This window comes from Drosophila mauritiana, unplaced genomic scaffold (assembly GCF_004382145.1).
Source record: "Drosophila mauritiana strain mau12 unplaced genomic scaffold, ASM438214v1 U_47, whole genome shotgun sequence".
In the NCBI taxonomy this organism is placed as follows: Eukaryota; Metazoa; Arthropoda; class Insecta; order Diptera; family Drosophilidae; genus Drosophila; species Drosophila mauritiana.
Window position 1 is genome coordinate 1 of NW_022881484.1, and position 22342 is coordinate 22342.

Genomic DNA, 22342 nt, shown 5'->3' on the forward strand with positions numbered 1-22342 from the left:
GAGGTAATGATTAATAGAAGCAGTTTGGGGGCATTAGTATTACGACGCGAGAGGTGAATTCTTGGACCGTCGTAAGACTAACTTAAGCGAAAGCATTTGCCAAAGATGTTTTCATTAATCAAGAACGAAAGTTAGAGGTTCGAAGGCGATCAGATACGCCCTAGTTCTAACCATAAACGATGCCAGCTAGCAATTGGGTGTAGCTACTTTTATGGCTCTCTCAGTCGCTTCCCGGGAAACCAAAGCTTTTGGGCTCCGGGGGAAGTATGGTTGCAAAGCTGAAACTTAAAGGAATTGACGGAAGGGCACCACCAGGAGTGGAGCCTGCGGCTTAATTTGACTCAACACGGGAAAACTTACCAGGTCCGAACATAAGTGTGTAAGACAGATTGATAGCTCTTTCTCGAATCTATGGGTGGTGGTGCATGGCCGTTCTTAGTTCGTGGAGTGATTTGTCTGGTTAATTCCGATAACGAACGAGACTCAAATATATTAAATAGATATCTTCAGGATTATGGTGCTGAAGCTTATGTAGCCTTCATTCATGGTGGCAGTAAAATGTTTATTGTGTTTGAATGTGTTTATGTAAGTGGAGCCGTACCTGTTGGTTTGTCCCATTATAAGGACACTAGCTTCTTAAATGGACAAATTGCGTCTAGCAATAATGAGATTGAGCAATAACAGGTCTGTGATGCCCTTAGATGTCCTGGGCTGCACGCGCGCTACAATGAAAGTATCAACGTGTATTTCCTAGACCGAGAGGTCCGGGTAAACCGCTGAACCACTTTCATGCTTGGGATTGTGAACTGAAACTGTTCACATGAACTTGGAATTCCCAGTAAGTGTGAGTCATTAACTCGCATTGATTACGTCCCTGCCCTTTGTACACACCGCCCGTCGCTACTACCGATTGAATTATTTAGTGAGGTCTCCGGACGTGATCACTGTGACGCCTTGCGTGTTACGGTTGTTTCGCAAAAGTTGACCGAACTTGATTATTTAGAGGAAGTAAAAGTCGTAACAAGGTTTCCGTAGGTGAACCTGCGGAAGGATCATTATTGTATAATATCCTTATCGTTAATAAACATTTGTTATAATACAAATAAATACAATTTACCAAAATAAAAATATTACAAAATGATTCCACGGAATCAAAAGTTAAAGTCAAAATAAAATGAAGATGGCTTTTATTTTATATGTGGGGCTTGGCAACCTCATAAAAAGACTTTAACATTATTAATGTTGTTGTGCGTATTTGTGGCAGTACCTACTACAACAATGGCGTTTCCTATAAAAACAAATTCTCGAAAATGGAAATCGAAGAAACTGAACAAAATTTGAAAGTAGAAGTCGAATTAAAATTAAAATAATTTTGAATGTGGTATTCAAAATAAGTGTGTGTGTATATGGACCATAATATACACGCGTTGCGAATATGTATTGTTCATCTATGTTATGAGCATACGTTGGCTAATGCAACAACCTAAAATATACAATGTTTGTACCTGTCATCCATCAGGTTAATGTTTTATATAAATTTTGCAGTATGTGTCACCCAAAATAGCAAACCATAACCAGATTTTTATGATACATAATGCTTATATGAAACTAAGACATATCGCAACATTTATTTTTAGGTATAAAAATAAATTTATTGAAGGAATTGATATATGCCAGTAAAATGGTGTATTTTTAATTTCTTTCAATAAAAACAATATTGATATTATATAAAAATGAATTATAAAAACTCTAAGCGGTGGATCACTCGGCTCATGGGTCGATGAAGAACGCAGCAAACTGTGCGTCATCGTGTGAACTGCAGGACACATGAACATCACATTTTGAACGCACTATCGCAGTCCATGCTGTTATGTACTTTAATTAATTTTATAGTGCTGCTTGGACTACATATGGTTGAGGGTTGTAAGAGCTATGCTAATTAAGTTGTTTATAAATTTTTTATAAGCATATGGTATATTATTGGATTAAATAATGATTTTATTCATAATATTAAAAAGAAATGAAAAACATTATCTCACATTTGAATGTGAAAAACGAAGAGAAATATTTTCTTTTTCAATCAAATATTACTGAGAAATGTCTAGCATAAAAAATTGAAAATTTTTCATCTAGAATTGTCTCTTATTAATGATTCGGAAAAAGAAAAAATCTTGGTTTTGTTATTATTCTTCGTTGGTTCGTTAAATGGATAAAAAATAACTTTGCTTACAAGAACTATTGGAACTATTTATAACGAATTTAATTGATTGTTTTATCATTTATATATAAAGAATTTATGGCAAAATATAGTTATATATACAACCTCAACTCATATGGGACTACCCCCTGATTTAAGCATATTAATTAGGGGAGGAAAAGAAACTAACAAGGATTTTCTTAGTATCGGGCGAGCGAAAAGAAAACAGTTCAGCACTAAGTCACTTTGTCTATATGGCAAATGTGAGATGCAGTGTATGGAGCGTCAATATTCTAGTATGAGAAATTAATGATTTAAGTCCTTCTTAAATGAGGCCATTTACCCATAGAGGGTGCCAGGCCCGTATAACGTTAATGATTACTAGATGATGTTTCCAAAGAGTCGTGTTGCTTGATAGTGCAGCACTAAGTGGGTGGTAAACTCCATCTAAAACTAAATATAACCATGAGACCGATAGTAAACAAGTACCGTGAGGGAAAGTTGAAAAGAACTCTGAATAGAGAGTTAAACAGTACGTGAAACTGCTTAGAGGGTTAAGCCCGATGAACCTGAATATCCGTTATGGAAAATTCATCATTAAAATTGTAATATTTAAATAATATTATTAAGAATAATGTGCATTTTTTCCATATAAGGACATTGTAATCTATTAGCATATCCCAAATTTATCATAAAATATAACTTATAGTTTATTCCAATTAAATTGCTTGCATTTTAACACAGAATAAATGTTATTAATTTGATAAAGTGCTGATAGATTTATATTATTACAGAGCGTTAATTTTTCGGAATTATATAATGGCATAATTATCATTGATTTTGTGTTTATTATATGCTCTTGTATGATTAACAATGCGAAAGATTCAGGATACCTTCGGGACCCGTCTTGAAACACGGACCAAGGAGTCTAACATATGTGCAAGTTATTGGGATGTAAACCTAATAGCGTAATTAACTTGACTAATAATGGGATTAGTTTTTTAGCTATTTATAGCTAATTAACACAATCCCGGGGCGTTCTATATATTATGTATAATGTATATTTATATTATTTATGCCTCTAACTGGAACGTACCTTGAGCATATATGCTGTGACCCGAAAGATGGTGAACTATACTTGATCAGGTTGAAGTCAGGGGAAACCCTGATGGAAGACCGAAACAGTTCTGACGTGCAAATCGATTGTCAGAATTGAGTATAGGGGCGAAAGACCAATCGAACCATCTAGTAGCTGGTTCCTTCCGAAGTTTCCCTCAGGATAGCTGGTGCATTTTAATATTATATAAAATAATCTTATCTGGTAAAGCGAATGATTAGAGGCCTTAGGGTCGAAACGATCTTAACCTATTCTCAAACTTTAAATGGGTAAGAACCTTAACTTTCTTGATATGAAGTTCAAGTTATGATATAATGTGCCCAGTGGGCCACTTTTGGTAAGCAGAACTGGCGCTGTGGGATGAACCAAACGTAATGTTACGGTGCCCAAATTAACAACTCATGCAGATACCATGAAAGGCGTTGGTTGCTTAAAACAGCAGGACGGTGATCATGGAAGTCGAAATCCGCTAAGGAGTGTGTAACAACTCACCTGCCGAAGCAACTAGCCCTTAAAATGGATGGCGCTTAAGTTGTATACCTATACATTACCGCTAAAGTAGATGATTTATATTACTTGTGATATAAATTTTGAAACTTTAGTGAGTAGGAAGGTACAATGGTATGCGTAGAAGTGTTTGGCGTAAGCCTGCATGGAGCTGCCATTGGTACAGATCTTGGTGGTAGTAGCAAATAATCGAATGAGACCTTGGAGACTGAAGTGGAGAAGGGTTTCGTGTGAACAGTGGTTGATCACGAGTTAGTCGGTCCTAAGTTCAAGGCGAAAGCCGAAAATTTTCAAGTAAAACAAAAATGCCTAACTATATAAACAAAGCGAATATAATACACTTGAATAATTTTGAACGAAAGGGAATACGGTTCCAATTCCGTAACCTGTTGAGTATCCGTTTGTTATTAAATATGGGCCTCGTGCTCATCCTGGCAACAGGAACGACCATAAAGAAGCCGTCGAGAGATATCGGAAGAGTTTTCTTTTCTGTTTTATAGCCGTACTACCATGGAAGTCTTTCGCAGAGAGATATGGTAGATGGGCTAGAAGAGCATGACATATACTGTTGTGTCGATATTTTCTCCTCGGACCTTGAAAATTTATGGTGGGGACACGCAAACTTCTCAACAGGCCGTACCAATATCCGCAGCTGGTCTCCAAGGTGAAGAGTCTCTAGTCGATAGAATAATGTAGGTAAGGGAAGTCGGCAAATTAGATCCGTAACTTCGGGATAAGGATTGGCTCTGAAGATTGAGATAGTCGGGCTTGATTGGGAAACAATAACATGGTTTATGTGCTCGTTCTGGGTAAATAGAGTTTCTAGCATTTATGTTAGTTACTTGTTCCCGGATAGTTTAGTTACGTAGCCAATTGTGGAACTTTCTTGCTAAAATTTTAAGAATACTATTTGGGTTAAACCAATTAGTTCTTATCAATTATAACGATTATCAATTAACAATCAATTCAGAACTGGCACGGACTTGGGAATCCGACTGTCTAATTAAAACAAAGCATTGTGATGGCCCTAGCGGGTGTTGACACAATGTGATTTCTGCCCAGTGCTCTGAATGTCAAAGTGAAGAAATTCAAGTAAGCGCGGGTCAACGGCGGGAGTAACTATGACTCTCTAAGGGGATCTGGGGTAATTGCGAGCAGAGGGGAGTATTTTCTGTAATTCGTAAGTCATATCATATGGTGTGCGGAAGGGGAATTTTACTCTGTAACTCACAAGTCTCTCCTTTACTCAAGTCGACTCAAAACCTCCTCGTGGTGGTCCCCGGTAATGCTAAACTTGTTTAGCAGCTAATTTGAGCGGCAAAACTTTTCCGATGGGTTGGTTCCCAGAGGAAATTTATTCATATTGGAACTACAAATAGAAATAACGAGCCTCGGATGAATTTACACAATCTGATGACGACCCGACCCTCCTGGACACCTTCCGGAGGACCAATATGAACCAAACGCAGCGGCTACTCTATCTAGGGTTCCCTGCACAGTATGTGGCCGGTCCTTTAACAGCAAGAGAGGACTCGGTGTTCACATGCGATCTCGGCACCCAGACGAACTTGATGAAGAACGTCGACGTGTCGAGATAAAGGCAAGGTGGAGTGAGGAAGAGAAGTGGATGATGGCGAGAAAGGAGGTTGAGCTCACAGCAAATGGACATAAACACATAAACAAGCAACTAGCGGTGTATTTTGCAAACCGCAGCGTCGAAGCATCAAAAAGCTAAGACAGAGGGGCGATTATAAGGAGAAAATAGAGCAGATAAGAGGGCAATCAGCTCGCGTCCCGGAAGTTGCTAATCTAACCATAAGGCGCCGCCCTAGTAGAAGTGAGCAAAACCACCAAGTAACAACATCAGAAACAACTCCAATCACTCCCTTCGAACAGTCGAACAGGGAAATTTTGCGGACACTGCGTGGGTATAGCCCCGTAGAATGCCATTCAAATGGAGAGCCCAAGAGCTACAAACGATCATTGACAGGGCAGAGCTCGAGGGAAAGGAAACCACTCTCCAATGCTTATCGCTATATCTCCTAGGAATTTTTCCGGCACAGGGTGTACGACACACGCTGACGAGACCTCCTCGGAGACCTCGAAATAGGAGAGAAAGCAGAAGGCAGCAATATGCTGTCACCCAGCGTAACTGGGATAAGCATAAAGGAAGATGCATTAAGTCCTTGCTAAATGGAACTGATGAGTCGGTAATGCCAAGCCAAGAAGTAATGGTTCCCTACTGGAGAGAAGTAATGACTCAGCCTAGCCCAAGCTCTTGCAGTGGAGAAGTGATACAAATGGATCACTCGCTTGAGAGGGTTTGGTCTGCTATTACGGAGCATGACCTTAGGGCATCAAGAATCTCATTATCTTCATCTCCGGGGCCTGACGGGATAACTCCAAAAACAGCCAGGGAGGTGCCGTCAGGTATTATGCTACGAATAATGAACCTAATTCTATGGTGCGGCAATCTACCACACTCTATCCGACTGGCCAGAACTGTCTTCATCCCGAAGACGGTGACGGCGAAGCGACCGCAAGACTTTCGTCCAATATCGGTGCCTTCAGTCCTGGTAAGACAGCTAAATGCAATATTGGCAACCCGGTTGAACTCATCAATCAATTGGGACCCGCGCCAGCGGGGCTTCTTACCTACCGACGGATGTGCCGATAATGCGACGATAGTTGACTTAGTCTTGAGGCATAGCCATAAGCACTTTAGATCTTGCTACATCGCAAATTTAGATGTAAGCAAGGCATTCGATTCTCTATCGCATGCATCTATATATGACACCTTACGTGCTTATGGTGCGCCAAAGGGCTTCGTTGACTACGTACAGAATACGTACGAGGGTGGCGGTACCAGTCTCAATGGGGACGGTTGGAGTTCAGAGGAATTCGTCCCTGCTAGAGGAGTGAAGCAGGGTGACCCTTTGTCTCCTATTCTATTTAACTTGGTAATGGACAGGTTACTTAGAAACCTACCCAGCGAAATTGGTGCTAGAGTCGGAAATGCCATTACTAACGCGGCCGCGTTTGCAGATGATTTGGTACTATTTGCTGAAACTCGAATGGGACTTCAAGTATTGTTGGACAGAACGTTGGATTTTCTATCTCTCGTCGGCCTCAAACTTAATGCCGACAAATGTTTTACCGTTGGCATTAAGGGCCAGCCGAAACAGAAGTGTACCGTGCTAGAGGCACAGAGCTTTTACGTAGGCTCAAGAGAGATTCCATCATTGAAGCGAACGGACGAGTGGAAGTACTTAGGCATCAACTTCACTGCAACTGGGAGGGTTCGATGCAATCCGGCCGAGGACATTGGTCCAAAGCTACAAAGATTGACAAAGGCCCCCCTCAAACCACAACAGAGGATGTTCGCCCTAAGGACTGTCCTTATCCCACAGCTCTATCACAAGTTAGCCCTTGGGAGTGTGGCGATAGGCGTCCTACGAAAAACTGACAAACTAATACGATACTATGTGCGAAGATGGCTAAATCTTCCGCTGGATGTGCCGATAGCATTCATTCACGCACCCCCAAAAAGTGGAGGTCTCGGAATTCCATCACTTAGATGGGTAGCTCCAATGTTAAGGCTAAGACGTTTGAGTAATATTAAATGGCCTCACCTCACGCAAAACGAGGTAGCCAGCTCTTTCCTCGAAGCCGAAAAACAACGGGCCCGAGATAGATTATTTGCAGAACAACATGAATTGTTATCGCGTCCGGCAATAGAAAAATATTGGGCGAACAAATTGTACCTCTCAGTTGATGGCAGCGGACTCCGTGAAGCGGGCCATTGGGGACCGCAACACGGGTGGGTTAATCAACCCACGCGTTTACTAACAGGAAAGGAATATATAGACGGTATTCGTCTGCGGATAAATGCCCTACCCACGAAGTCTCGTACTACAAGGGGAAGGCACGAATTGGAACGACAGTGTCGTGCAGGATGTGACGCTCCCGAAACAACAAACCATATAATGCAAAAATGTTACCGATCGCATGGGAGGCGCGTAGCTAGACACAACTGCGTAGTAAATCGAATCAAGCGGGGACTTGAGGAGAGAGGCTGCGCGGTCATTGTTGAACCAAGTCTGCAGTGCGAATCCGGCCTTAATAAACCGGACCTGGTGGCACTACGACAAAATCACATTGATGTGATCGACATACAAATTGTGACAGACGGACACTCTATGGATGATGCGCACCAGCGCAAAATCAATAGATACGACAGACCGGACATACGAACTGAATTGCGTCGCAGATTCGAAGCCGCAGGTGACATTGAATTCCATTCTGCCACCCTGAACTGGAGGGGGATCTGGAGTGGTCAATCCGTTAAAAGATTGATAGCGAAGGGTCTCCTCAGCAAATATGATAGTCATATCATTAGCGTCCAGGTTATGAGAGGCAGTCTCGGTTGTTTTAAACAGTTCATGTACCTGAGCGGGTTTTCCCGAGATTGGACTTAGCTAAAACGTTTGGTTCAAAACATTTGCTTGCTGTCTTGGCATAACATCAATAAAGGCATAAACATCGCAAATAATGGTAATATATAAATGGCTATGAGGATGGTTTTAGTACGTAGGCGTTGCGGAACTTCGGTTCAGCAATGAATCGTGCATGCTAGGAAACTGAAGTGTTGACAGACCTAGTATCTTTCGATAGATTTCCATACCTCCGCGATCAAAAAAAAAAAAAAAATAGCCAAATGCCTCGTCATCTAATTAGTGACGCGCATGAATGGATTAACGAGATTCCTACTAATATAGCCATAGGTCCCTCTAACCCTGCTTGTCGGAGCAAAAGGAGGAGGCCCACCGAGCCTCTCTTTCGGTACCACGGGTTGTGCAGCTATCCAAGACTGCACATTGAGGTAGGCCCCATGGTGGGAGTATCGTGGTGGCTGTGGTTGGTACCCATATCGCGGGTAGAGCCTTCGTGTTCGACGTTTGAGTTACGGTGCTAGTTGCGCAAAACTCGGGTGCTGTGACCCAGAGATCAGTAGAGATTTTAGGTAGATCTCGCACCTCAGCAAGGGGGAGTGCATGCCCGGCAAGCAAGTACTCGAATTGCTACCGGGGTGGTCGCTATGTACATAGCTATAGCTTCTAGTCCGGGACGCTTGTCTGGCGTATCCAGACACATACACCATGTTGATACATGCACCACTTGTGGGTGTTCAGGGTGTCGTGGTTGTAATCCCTTCAGTGTGGAACACGCCACGTAAAACAAGTTCGGAGAGATCTGAAAAGTCGTCGTCGTCGTTGTCCCTATCTACTATCTAGCGAAACCACAGCCAAGGGAACGGGCTTGGAATAATTAGCGGGGAAAGAAGACCCTTTTGAGCTTGACTCTAATCTGGCAGTGTAAGGAGACATAAGAGGTGTAGAATAAGTGGGAGATATTAGACCTCGGTTTGGTATCGTCAATGAAATACCACTACTCTTATTGTTTCCTTACTTACTTGATTAAATGGAACGTGTATCATTTCCTAGCCATTATACGGATATATTTATTATATCTTATGGTATTGGGTTTTGATGCAAGCTTCTTGATCAAAGTATCACGAGTTTGTTATATAATCGCAAACAAATTCTTTAATAAAACGATGCATTTATGTATTTTTGATTTGAAAATTTGGTATAACTCCAATTACTCAGGTATGATCCAATTCAAGGACATTGCCAGGTAGGGAGTTTGACTGGGGCGGTACATCTCTCAAATAATAACGGAGGTGTCCCAAGGCCAGCTCAGTGCGGACAGAAACCACACATAGAGCAAAAGGGCAAATGCTGACTTGATCTCGGTGTTCAGTACACACAGGGACAGCAAAAGCTCGGCCTATCGATCCTTTTGGTTTAAAGAGTTTTTAACAAGAGGTGTCAGAAAAGTTACCATAGGGATAACTGGCTTGTGGCGGCCAAGCGTTCATAGCGACGTCGCTTTTTGATCCTTCGATGTCGGCTCTTCCTATCATTGTGAAGCAAAATTCACCAAGCGTTGGATTGTTCACCCATGCAAGGGAACGTGAGCTGGGTTTAGACCGTCGTGAGACAGGTTAGTTTTACCCTACTAATGACAAAACGTTGTTGCGACAGCATTCCTGCGTAGTACGAGAGGAACCGCAGGTACGGACCAATGGCACAATACTTGTTCGAGCGAACAGTGGTATGACGCTACGTCCGTTGGATTATGCCTGAACGCCTCTAAGGTCGTATCCGTGCTGGACTGCAATGATAAATAAGGGGCAATTTGCATTGTATGGCTTCTAAACCATTTAAAGTTTATAATTTATTTTATAAACGACAATGGATGTGATGCCAATGTAATTTGTAACATAGTAAATTAGGAGGATCTTCGATCACCTGATGCCGCGCTAGTTACATATAAAAGCATTATTTAATACAATGACAAAGCCTAGAATCAATTGTAAACGACTTTTGTAACAGGCAAGGTGTTGTAAGTGGTTGAGCAGCTGCCATACTGCGATCCACTGAAGCTTATCCTTTGCTTGATGATTCGATAAATAAATGATTTTTCCTGTAGCCAAACAAACACCTCGTCATCAATTTAGTGACGCATATGATATTGTCCCTATCATATAATATTTGATATAAAGACTTTAAAGAATTATATCAAGTTGCCAAATACCTCGTCATCAATTTAGTGACGCATATGATATTGTCTCTATCATATAATTAATATAAAGACTTTAATGAATTGTGTCAAGTTGCCAAACACCTCGTCATCAATTTAGTGACGCATATGATATTGTCCCTATCATATAATTTTTGATATAAAGACTTTAAAGAATTCTATCAAGTTGCCAAATACCTCGTCATCAATTTAGTGACGCATATGATATTGTCTCTATCATATAATTAATATAAAGACTTTAATGATTTGTGTCACGTTGCCAAACACCTCGTCATCAATTTAGTGACGCATATGATATTGTCCCTATCATATAATTTTTGATATAAAGACTTTAAAGAATTCTATCAAGTTGCCAAATACCTCGTCATCAATTTAGTGACGCATATGATATTGTCTCTATCATATAATTAATATAAAGACTTAATGATTTGTGTCACGTTGCCAAACACCTCGTCATCAATTTAGTGACGCATATGATATTGTCCCTATCATATAATTAATATAAAGACTTTTTAAAGAATTGTATCAAGTTGCCAAACACCTCGTCATCAACTACTATATTATGGTTGCGCCGACCTCTCATATTGTATTCTCTTATGTCTTCATAGGATTTTGGCAATTATACGAGTAAATTAAATAATATACATATGAAAATGATTAATTATTATATGTATAAGGGAAAAAATGCTGAAATATTCCCATATTATCTTAGTATTATAGAGGAAAGACCGTTGCCGACCTCTGATATTGTTCAAAAACTTATGTATTTATATGATTTTGGCAATTATATGAGTAAATTAAATAATATACATATAAAATGATTAAATATTATATGTATAAATGTATAAAGGAAAAAATGATGAAATATTCCCACATTATCTTAGTATTATAGAGGAAAGACCGTTGCTGACCTCTGATATTGTTCAAAACTTATGTATTTATATGATTTTGGCAATAATATGAGTAAATTAAATAATATACATATGAAAATGATTAATTATTATATGTATAAATGTATAAGGGAAAAAATGCTGAAAATATTCCCATATTATCTTAGTATTATAGAGGAAAGACCGTTGCTGACCTCTGATATTGTTCAAAACTTATGTATTTATATGATTTTGGCAATTATATGAGTAAATTAAATAATATACATATGAAAATTATTAATTATTATATGTATAGGGGAAAAAATGCTGAAATATTCCCACATTCTCTTAGTATTATAGAGAAAAGCCATTATAGTGAGAGGGTATAGTAGTGTAAACGACCGGAATTACGACAGAGGGTTCAAAAACTACTATAGGTAGGCAGTGGTTGCCGACCTCTCATATTGTTCAAAACTTATGTATTCATATGATTTTGGCAATAATATGAGTAAATTAAATAATATACATATGAAAATGATTAATTATTATATGTATAAGGGAAAAAATGCTGAAAATATCCCACATTCTCTTAGTATTATAGAGAAAAGCCATTATAGTGAGAGGGTATAGTAGTGTAAACGACCGGAATTACGACAGAGGGTTCAAAAACTACTATAGGTAGGCAGTGGTTGCCGACCTCTCATATTGTTCAAAACTTATGGTATTCATATGATTTTGGCATAATATGAGTAATTAAATAATATACATATGAAAATGATTAATTATTATATGTATAAGGGAAAAATAATCATATTATATATGAATAATGGAAAAAAAATGAAATGTTCCTATAATCTCTTAATATATAAGAGAATAGCCCGTATGTTGGGTGGCAAACGGAATTGAAAATACCCGCTTTGAGGACAGCGGGTTCAAAACTACTATAGGTAGGCAGTGGTTGCCGACCTCCCGCATTATTCGAAATATTTATTTCGGATTATGTTTATATTGGTTACATACAATAAAGTATATTATTATCCGTACAAATTTGTTTCTCAGTTCTATAGAACACGGGACTTGGCTCGCGGATAATAGGAATATACGCTTTATAGATAATATCGTTGGAAACAAAAGTCAAGTTTCTATTATATATAGAATAACAAATCGTTTCCATATATTATCGTAATTTTTGGAGGCAGGCAAATATTAATTTATTACCTGCCGTATAGTTGGATTATTATATCGTTTACGGTATAATACAAATATGGATTCTTATGAAAGAAATATAAAATTATATATTAAATGTGGAAATATTATCATATGCGCTTGGTTTTATGTTATATATTACCAGAGATATAATGAAAAGAGATAAATTTAAATTTATCTTCAAAATGCAAATGATTTAACTTAATATTTATATTGGTTAAACAAAAATTGTACATGTGTGGATACAATAATTATGTATGTTGGAAATAAAATGATATTTTATAATGAAATATGTATGTATAAAAAGATAAAATTATAGAAATATATATATTACAATAATTAGATGAAATTCTTGTTATATTGGTAAAACAAGTATAAATTAAAAATGAAAATATGGATTACGAATGCTATATAAAAATGGCCGTAATCGAATGGATTTTTTTACTTATATATTTAAAATTTTACCCAAAGGCGAAATATTGAATTTTATTCAATATAATAAAAATCATGGAATTATATAAAGTGAAAAATCTATATATCTATATATCTATTATATTGCTTATTTCGATTCAAAATATATGAATGGAATATGAAGGAAAAACATTATTCTGGTTGATCCTGCCAGTAGTTATATGCTTGTCTCAAAGATTAAGCCATGCATGTCTAAGTACACACGAATTAAAAGTGAAACCGCAAAAGGCTCATTATATCAGTTATGGTTCCTTAGATCGTTAACATTACTTGGATAACTGTGGTAATTCTAGAGCTAATACATGCAATTAAAACATGAACCTTATGGGACATGTGCTTTTATTAGGCTAAAACCAAGCGATCGCAAGATCGTTATATTGGTTGAACTCTAGATAACATGCAGATCGTATGGTCTTGTACCGACGACAGATCTTTCAAATGTCTGCCCTATAACTTTTGATGGTAGTATCTAGGACTACCATGGTTGCAACGGGTAACGGGGAATCAGGGTTCGATTCCGGAGAGGGAGCCTGAGAAACGGCTACCACATCTAAGGAAGGCAGCAGGCGCGTAAATTACCACTCCCAGCTCGGGGAGGTAGTGACGAAAAATAACAATACAGGACTCATATCCGAGGGCCCTGTAATTGGAATGAGTACACTTTAAATCCTTTAACAAGGACCAATTGGAGGGCAAGTCTGGTGCCAGCAGCCGCGGTAATTCCAGCTCCAATAGCGTATATTAAGTTGTTGCGGTTAAAACGTTCGTAGTTGAACTTGTGCTTCATACGGGTAGTACAACTTACAATTGTGGTTAGTACTATACCTTTATGTATGTAAGCGTATTACCGGTGGAGTTCTTATATGTGATTAAATACTTGTATTTTTTCATATGTTTCCTCCTATTTAAAAACCTGCACTAGTGCTCTAAACGAGTGTTATTGTGGGCCGGTACTATTACTTTTGAACAAATTAGAGTGCTTAAAGCAGGCTTCAAATGCCTGAATATTCTGTGCATGGGATAATGAAATAAGACCTCTGTTCTGCTTTCATTGGTTTTCAGATCAAGAGGTAATGATTAATAGAAGCAGTTTGGGGGCATTAGTATTACGACGCGAGAGGTGAAATTCTTGGGACCGTCGTAAGACTAACTTAAGCGAAAGCATTTGCCAAAGATGTTTTCATTAATCAAGAACGAAAGTTAGAGGTTCGAAGGCGATCAGATACCGCCCTAGTTCTAACCATAAACGATGCCAGCTAGCAATTGGGTGTAGCTACTTTATGGCTCTCTCAGTCGCTTCCCGGGAAACCAAAGCTTTTGGGCTCCGGGGAAGTATGGTTGCAAAAGCTGAAACTTAAAGGGAATTGACGGAAGGGCACCACCAGGAGTGGAGCCTGCGGGCTTAATTTGACTCAACACGGGAAAACTTACCAGGTCCGAACATAAGTGTGTAAGACAGATTGATAGCTCTTTTCTCGAATCTATGGGTGGTGGTGCATGGCCGTTCTTAGTTCGTGGAGTGATTTGTCTGGTTAATTCCGATAACGAACGAGACTCAAATATATTAAATAGATATCTTCAGGATTATGGTGCTGAAGCTTATGTAGCCTTCATTCATGGTGGCAGTAAAATGTTTATTGTGTTTGAATGTGTTTATGTAAGTGGAGCCCGTACCTGTTGGTTTGTCCATTATAAGGACACTAGCTTCTTAAATGGACAAATTGCGTCTAGCAATAATGAGATTGAGCAATAACAGGTCTGTGATGCCCTTAGATGTCCTGGGCTGCACGCGCGCTACCAATGAAAGTATCAACGTGTATTTCCTAGACCGAGAGGTCCGGGGTAAACCGCTGAACCACTTTCATGCTTGGGATTGTGAACTGAAACTGTTCACATGAACTTGGAATTCCCAGTAAGTGTGAGTCATTAACTCGCATGGATTACGTCCTGCCCTTTGTACACACCGCCCGTCGCTACTACCGATTGAATTATTTAGTGAGGTCTCCGGACGTGATCACTGTGACGCCTTGCGTGTTACGGTTGTTTCGCAAAAGTTGACCGAACTTGATTATTTAGAGGAAGTAAAGTCGTAACAAGGTTTCCGTAGGTGAACCTGCGGAAGGATCATTATTGTATAATATCCTTATCGTTAATAAACATTTGTTATAATACAAATAAATACAATTTACCAAAATAAAAATATTACAAAATGATTCCACGGAATCAAAAGTTAAAGTCAAAATAAAATGAAGATGGCTTTTATTTTATATGTGGGGCTTGGCAACCTCATAAAAAGACTTTAACATTATTAATGTTGTTGTGCGTATTTGTGGCAGTACCTACTACAACAATGGCGTTTCCTATAAAAACAAATTCTCGAAAATGGAAATCGAAGAAACTGAACAAAATTTGAAAGTAGAAGTCGAATTAAAATTAAAATAATTTTGAATGTGGTATTCAAAATAAGTGTGTGTGTATATGGACCATAATATACACGCGTTGCGAATATGTATTGTTCATCTATGTTATGAGCATACGTTGGCTAATGCAACAACCTAAAATATACAATGTTTGTACCTGTCATCCATCAGGTTAATGTTTTATATAAATTTTGCAGTATGTGTCACCCAAAATAGCAAACCATAACCAGATTTTTATGATACATAATGCTTATATGAAACTAAGACATATCGCAACATTTATTTTTAGGTATAAAAATAAATTTATTGAAGGAATTGATATATGCCAGTAAAATGGTGTATTTTTAATTTCTTTCAATAAAAACAATATTGATATTATATAAAAATGAATTATAAAACTCTAAGCGGTGGATCACTCGGCTCATGGGTCGATGAAGAACGCAGCAAACTGTGCGTCATCGTGTGAACTGCAGGACACATGAACATCGACATTTTGAACGCATATCGCAGTCCATGCTGTTATGTACTTTAATTAATTTTATAGTGCTGCTTGGACTACATATGGTTGAGGGTTGTAAGACTATGCTAATTAAGTTGTTTATAAATTTTTTATAAGCATATGGTATATTATTGGATTAAATAATGATTTTATTCATAATATTAAAAAAGAAATGAAAAACATTATCTCACATTTGAATGTGAAAAACGAAGAGAAATATTTTCTTTTTCAATCAAATAATACTGAGAAATGTCTAGCATAAAAAATTGAAATTTTTTCATCTAGAATTGTCTCTTATTAATGATTCGGAAAAAGAAAAATCTTGGTTTTGTTATTATTCTTCGTTGGTTCGTTAAATGGATAAAAAATAACTTTGCTTACAAGAACTATTGGAACTATTTATAACGAATTTAATTGATTGTTTTATCATTTATATATAAAGAATTTATGGCAAAAAATAGTTATATATACAACCTCAACTCATATGGGACTACCCCCTGAATTTAAGCATATTAATTAGGGGAGGAAAAGAAACTAACAAGGATTTTCTTAGTAGCGGCGAGCGAAAAGAAAACAGTTCAGCACTAAGTCACTTTGTCTATATGGCAAATGTGAGATGCAGTGTATGGAGCGTCAATATTCTAGTATGAGAAATTAATGATTTAAGTCCTTCTTAAATGAGGCCATTTACCCATAGAGGGTGCCAGGCCCGTATAACGTTAATGATTACTAGATGATGTTTCCAAAGAGTCGTGTTGCTTGATAGTGCAGCACTAAGTGGTGGTAAACTCCATCTAAAACTAAATATAACCATGAGACCGATAGTAAACAAGTACCGTGAGGGAAAGTTGAAAAGAACTCTGAATAGAGAGTTAAACAGTACGTGAAACTGCTTAGAGGTTAAGCCCGATGAACCTGAATATCCGTTATGGAAAATTCATCATTAAAATTGTAATATTTAAATAATATTATTAAGAATAATGTGCATTTTTTCCATATAAGGACATTGTAATCTATTAGCATATCCCAAATTTATCATAAAATATAACTTATAGTTTATCCAATTAAATTGCTTGCATTTTAACACAGAATAAATGTTATTAATTTGATAAAGTGCTGATAGATTTATATTATTACAGAGCGTTAATTTTTCGGAATTATATAATGGCATAATTATCATTGATTTTTGTGTTTATTATATGCTCTTGTATGATTAACAATGCGAAAGATTCAGGATACCTTCGGGACCCGTCTTGAAACACGGACCAAGGAGTCTAACATATGTGCAAGTTATTGGGATGTAAACCTAATAGCGTAATTAACTTGACTAATAATGGGATTAGTTTTTTAGCTATTTATAGCTAATTAACACAATCCCGGGGCGTTCTATATAGTTATGTATAATGTATATTTATATTATTTATGCCTCTAACTGGAACGTACCTTGAGCATATATGCTGTGACCCGAAAGATGGTGAACTATACTTGATCAGGTTGAAGTCAGGGGAAACCCTGATGGAAGACCGAAACAGTTCTGACGTGCAAATCGATTGTCAGAATTGAGTATAGGGGCGAAAGACCAATCGAACCATCTAGTAGCTGGTTCCTTCCGAAGTTTCCCTCAGGATAGCTGGTGCATTTTAATATTATATAAAATAATCTTATCTGGTAAAGCGAATGATTAGAGGCCTTAGGGTCGAAACGATCTTAACCTATTCTCAAACTTTAAATGGGTAAGAACCTTAACTTTCTTGATATGAAGTTCAAGGTTATGATATAATGTGCCCAGTGGGCCACTTTTGGTAAGCAGAACTGGCGCTGTGGGATGAACCAAACGTAATGTTACGGTGCCCAAATTAACAACTCATGCAGATACCATGAAAGGCGTTGGTTGCTTAAAACAGCAGGACGGTGATCATGGAAGTCGAAATCCGCTAAGGAGTGTGTAACAACTCACCTGCCGAAGCAACTAGCCCTTAAAATGGATGGCGCTTAAGTTGTATACCTATACATTACCGCTAAAGTAGATGATTTATATTACTTGTGATATAAATTTTGAAACTTTAGTGAGTAGGAAGGTACAATGGTATGCGTAGAAGTGTTTGGCGTAAGCCTGCATGGAGCTGCCATTGGTACAGATCTTGGTGGTAGTAGCAAATAATCGAATGAGACCTTGGAGGACTGAAGTGGAGAAGGGTTTCGTGTGAACAGTGGTTGATCACGAGTTAGTCGGTCCTAAGTTCAAGGCGAAAGCCGAAAATTTTCAAGTAAAACAAAAATGCCTAACTATATAAACAAAGCGAATATAATACACTTGAATAATTTTGAACGAAAGGGAATACGGTTCCAATTCCGTAACCTGTTGAGTATCCGTTTGTTATTAAATATGGGCCTCGTGCTCATCCTGGCAACAGGAACGACCATAAAGAAGCCGTCGAGAGATATCGGAAGAGTTTTCTTTTCTGTTTTATAGCCGTACTACCATGGAAGTCTTTCGCAGAGAGATATGGTAGATGGGCTAGAAGAGCATGACATATACTGTTGTGTCGATATTTTCTCCTCGGACCTTGAAAATTTATGGTGGGGACACGCAAACTTCTCAACAGGCCGTACCAATATCCGCAGCTGGTCTCCAAGGTGAAGAGTCTCTAGTCGATAGAATAATGTAGGTAAGGGAAGTCGGCAAATTAGATCCGTAACTTCGGGATAAGGATTGGCTCTGAAGATTGAGATAGTCGGGCTTGATTGGGAAACAATAACATGGTTTATGTGCTCGTTCTGGGTAAATAGAGTTTCTAGCATTTATGTTAGTTACTTGTTCCCCGGATAGTTTAGTTACGTAGCCAATTGTGGAACTTTCTTGCTAAAATTTTTAAGAATACTATTTGGGTTAAACCAATTAGTTCTTATCAATTATAACGATTATCAATTAACAATCAATTCAGAACTGGCACGGACTTGGGGAATCCGACTGTCTAATTAAAACAAAGCATTGTGATGGCCCTAGCGGGTGTTGACACAATGTGATTTCTGCCCAGTGCTCTGAATGTCAAAGTGAAGAAATTCAAGTAAGCGCGGGTCAACGGCGGGAGTAACTATGACTCTCTCTTTACCAACATTATTGACCTTACGCGAGTTGGTTTACAATCGTAAGTGTACTCCCGGGGGCCTGGGGGAAGAGTTTCGGCCACAATTCCAGGGAAGCGAAAAGAGTCGGAAATGCCATTACTAAAGACTATTTGCTGAAACTCGAATGGGACTTCAACCTATCTCTCGTCGGCCTCAAACTTAATGCCGACAAATGTTTTACCGTTGGCATTAAGGGCCAGCCGAAACAGAAGTGTACCGTGCTAGAGGCACAGAGCTTTTACGTAGGCTCAAGAGAGATTCCATCATTGAAGCGAACGGACGAGTGGAAGTACTTAGGCATCAACTTCACTGCAACTGGGAGGGTTCGATGCAATCCGGCCGAGGACATTGGTCCAAAGCTACAAAGATTGACAAAGGCCCCCCTCAAACCACAACAGAGGATGTTCGCCCTAAGGACTGTCCTTATCCCACAGCTCTATCACAAGTTAGCCCTTGGGAGTGTGGCGATAGGCGTCCTACGAAAAACTGACAAACTAATACGATACTATGTGCGAAGATGGCTAAATCTTCCGCTGGATGTGCCGATAGCATTCATTCACGCAAAAAAGTGGAGGTCTCGGAATTCCATCACTTAGATGGGTAGCTCCAATGTTAAGGCTAAGACGTTTGAGTAACATTAAATGGCCTCACCTCACGCAAAACGAGGTAGCCAGCTCTTTCCTCGAATAGATTATTTGCAGAACAACATGAATTGTTATCGCGTCCGGCAATAGAAAAATATTGGGCGAACAAATTGTACCTCTCAGATGGCAGCGGACTCCGTGAAGCGGGCCATTGGGCCGCAACACGGGTGGGTTAATCAACCCACGCGTTTACTAACAGGAAAGGAATATATAGACGGTATTCGTCTGCGGATAAATGCCCTACCCACGAAGTCTCGTACTACAAGGGAAGGCACGAATTGGAACGACAGTGTCGTGCAGGATGTGACGCTCCGAAACAACAAACCATATAATGCAAAAATGTTACCGATCGCATGGGAGGCGCGTAGCTAGACACAACTGCGTAGTAAATCGAATCAAGCGGGGACTTGAGGAGAGAGGCTGCGCGGTCATTGTTGAACCAAGTCTGCAGTGCGAATCCGGCCTTAATAAACCGGACCTACGACAAAATCACATTGATGTGATCGACATACAAATTGTGACAGACGGACACTCTATGGATGATGCGCACCAGCGCAAAATCAATAGATACGACAGACCGGACATACGAACTGAATTGCGTCGCAGATTCGAAGCCGCAGGTGACATTGAATTCCATTCTGCACCCTGAACTGGAGGGGGATCTGGAGTGGTCAATCCGTTAAAGATTGATAGCGAAGGGTCTCCTCAGCAAATATGATAGTCATATCATTAGCGTCCAGGTTATGAGAGGCAGTCTCGGTTGTTTTAAACAGTTCATGTACCTGAGCGGGTTTTCCCGAGATTGGACTTAGCTAAAACGTTTGGTTCAAAACATTTGCTTGCTGTCTTGGCATAACATCAATAAAGGCATAAACATCGCAAATAATGGTAATCGTAGAACTTCGGTTCAGCAATGAATCGTGCATGCTAGGAAACTGAAGTGTTGACAGACCTAGTATCTTTCGATAGATTTCCATACCTCCGCGATCAAAAAAAAAAAAAATGCCTCGTCATCTAATTAGTGACGCGCATGACGAGAGTCGATATCTCTTCTCAGCCGCCAAGATCCTTTTTTTAAAGGGAAGGGTCAAGATTACCAACGTCTAAGACCATCGTCAATGAAATACCACTACTCTTATTGTTTCCTTACTTACTTGATTAAATGGAACGTGTATCATTTCCTAGCCATTATACGGATATATTTATTATATCTTATGGTATTGGGTTTTGATGCAAGCTTCTTGATCAAAGTATCACGAGTTTGTTATATAATCGCAAACAAATTCTTTAATAAAACGATGCATTTATGTATTTTTGATTTGAAAATTTGGTATAACTCCAATTACTCAGGTATGATCCAATTCAAGGACATTGCCAGGTAGGGAGTTTGACTGGGGCGGTACATCTCTCAAATAATAACGGAGGTCCCAAGGCCAGCTCAGTGCGGACAGAAACCACACATAGAGCAAAAGGGCAAATGCTGACTTGATCTCGGTGTTCAGTACACACAGGGACAGCAAAAGCTCGGCCTATCGATCCTTTTGGTTTAAAGAGTTTTTAACAAGAGGTGTCAGAAAAGTTACCATAGGGATAACTGGCTTGTGGCGGCCAAGCGTTCATAGCGACGTCGCTTTTTGATCCTTCGATGTCGGCTCTTCCTATCATTGTGAAGCAAAATTCACCAAGCGTTGGATTGTTCACCCATGCAAGGAACGTGAGCTGGGTTTAGACCGTCGTGAGACAGGTTAGTTTTACCCTACTAATGACAAAACGTTGTTGCGACAGCATTCCTGCGTAGTACGAGAGGAACCGCAGGTACGGACCAATGGCACAATACTTGTTCGAGCGAACAGTGGTATGACGCTACGTCCGTTGGATTATGCCTGAACGCCTCTAAGGTCGTATCCGTGCTGGACTGCAATGATAAATAAGGGGCAATTTGCATTGTATGGCTTCTAAACCATTTAAAGTTTATAATTTATTTTATAAACGACAATGGATGTGATGCCAATGTAATTTGTAACATAGTAAATTAGGAGGATCTTCGATCACCTGATGCCGCGCTAGTTACATATAAAAGCATTATTTAATACAATGACAAAGCCTAGAATCAATTGTAAACGACTTTTGTAACAGGCAAGGTGTTGTAAGTGGTTGAGCAGCTGCCATACTGCGATCCACTGAAGCTTATCCTTTGCTTGATGATTCGATAAATAAATGATTTTTCCTGTAGCCAAACAAACACCTCGTCATCAATTTAGTGACGCATATGATATTGTCCCTATCATATAATTTTTGATATAAAGACTTTAAAGAATTATATCAAGTTGCCAAATACCTCGTCATCAATTTAGTGACGCATATGATATTGTCCTATCATATAATTAATATAAAGACTTTAATGAATTGTGTCAAGTTGCCAAATCGTCATCAATTTAGTGACGCATATGATATTGTCCCTATCATATAATTTTTGATATAAAGACTTTAAAGAATTATCAAGTTGCCAAATACCTCGTCATCAATTTAGTGACGCATATGATATTGTCCTATCATATAATTAATATAAAGACTTTAATGAATTGTGTCAAGTTGCCAAACACCTCGTCATCAATTT

The 22342-nt window shown here is 38.8% G+C and overlaps 1 non-coding gene and 3 pseudogenes across 1 annotated transcript; all 4 read left to right on the forward strand.

Annotated features, from left to right (window-relative positions):
- The first annotated feature begins 1745 nt into the window (after positions 1-1745).
- Positions 1746-1924, forward strand: LOC117149876 (annotated as a pseudogene).
- A 395-nt stretch (positions 1925-2319) lies between these two features.
- On the forward strand, positions 2320-10353 carry LOC117149873 (annotated as a pseudogene).
- Positions 10354-15849: 5496 nt separating this feature from the next.
- Positions 15850-16028, forward strand: LOC117149872. The gene has a single exon (XR_004460582.1). It is a non-coding gene; the product is annotated as a 5.8S ribosomal RNA (ribosomal RNA).
- Positions 16029-16422: 394 nt separating this feature from the next.
- On the forward strand, positions 16423-21935 carry LOC117149874 (annotated as a pseudogene).
- The last annotated feature ends 407 nt before the right edge of the window (positions 21936-22342 follow it).